Raw genomic sequence first — 1,886 nt, 5'->3', positions numbered from 1 at the left:
CTTTGTCCATGGCTCTGGAGACTGATTTGAAGAAGTCAATCACGTTCAGGAGACAAGATCGGCCCTTTACAAACCCAAACTGGGTGGGGTCCTGTGTTTGAAGGTTGCCAATGTCTTTGTTTATAAGTTCCATGATAATACACTCCATGGCCTTGCAGATAAGGCTTGTCAGACTGATGGGACGGTAGTTTCTGGGATCCAAGGTGGATCCCCCCTTGTGGAGTGGGATAACTGTAGCTCTGCACCACTCAGTGGGCACGAAACCTGAGGTGAGGCTATGATTAAACATGACACTTAGGTGAGGTGCCAGTTCATATTGTAGTTCATGTCGTACACAGCCCAGGATGTCATCTGGTCCTATGGATGCTGTATTCTTAGCTTTGGAGAGTGCGTTTTTTACTTGTGTGGCCATTATTACCGGAATGTTTGGCCCTGCCCCATGCTGTTCCTGCTGCAGCTGTTTCCACAGGATCACATTGTGTAGCATGGCACATACCATAACAATTTGGGTACATGTAGTTGGTGAGTCCTGCAAGGCTCCACCAGATGTGTCCAGGCACTGGAACTGTGACTTGAGCATCCCAAACACATGCTCAATTATGTTTCTTCTTTGTGCGTGTGCCTCATTATGGAGTTCTTGTTCAGGTGTGTGCATTTCTGATGGGTGTCATCAGCCATGGCACCAGTGAGTATCCAGCATCCCCCACTAGGTGACCATCAGGGATGTCCCCATTGGCAAATCTCTGGTACAGCTGCGTCAGATGCCAGATGTGGGGATCGTGATAGCTTCCAGGGCAGCCAGCACACACATTCATTATTATGCCCTGGGCATCGCACACAACCTGGAAGTTGATGGAGGGGAAGCCCTTGCGGTTGATGTAGACCCTACCCCACTCACCGGGTGGTGCTTTGATGCATATGTGTGTGCAGTCTATTGCACCCACTACCTCAGGGTATTCTGCTATTTGGTGGAAAAGATGCATATTGCTGGCCAATGCCTCACAGGAATTGGGGAAATATACATGGTCAACGACATGTGCTAACATGGCATCCAGGAACTGGTGGAGTACCCTGGATGCTGATGCCTCTGAAATCCTCATCATATCACCAGTTGGTCTCTGGAAGGTACCTGTAGCTAGTATTCTTATGCCACCACATACCTTGGTATCCACTGGAATGGGTTCCCCTCTGTTGGCTCTGTGTGTGAGGCGTGGCTGGCACAGCTCAACAATTTGCTGCAGGAGGTCTCTGTCCACCCTATAGTGCTCCACTATCTCCAGCTCATGTAGCCCCTGGTAGGTTACCCTGGGTCTATACACTCTTCTCCATCTCCTCACTGTGGGTTGCTCAGCAGCATTCATAACATCACCACCCTCAGCACTTTGCACATGCTCGCTTATGATAGCAATAGCAGCCGTTAACATTTTGTCTGACTGCTTCCCCTCTTTGTATACTGCAGTGTTGCAGAATTCTTGGGAAAAAAAAAAACAGGTAGACTGCTGTTTGCAGAGTTTAAAGTGCTGGGCTGGGCTGGGCTAGTCTACTGCCTGTGTAATTGGCTGATTCTGATATATTTCACCTGGCAGCTCTGCTAGTTCTCCTTGGTTAACTTCCTACTTCTTTTCCTTCCTTTTGCCTTTCTGTTTCCACCCGAGGCAGCGCCGCGCAAACAAGCACAAATGCACGCACATACTGTGTGCATGTTTGCAAGAAATTTCCGATCTTTTAGCAGTGTGCACATTTGGTTTCAGGTTTTCAAATAGGACAACTGTAGGCAAGCCTCTTGCAATCCTGAGCAACTCAGGGCAAACACAAGCCACTGTGCTTCTAATTGCTTACAACCTTTCTGGCACATGCCCTCATGATGTCACCTATATACTACTCTA

Source organism: Protopterus annectens, chromosome 2.part1 (genome assembly GCF_019279795.1).
Source record: "Protopterus annectens isolate FY-2018-M chromosome 2.part1, PAN1.0, whole genome shotgun sequence".
Classification (NCBI taxonomy): Eukaryota; Metazoa; Chordata; order Ceratodontiformes; family Protopteridae; genus Protopterus; species Protopterus annectens.
This window is presented reverse-complemented; position numbering follows the sequence as displayed.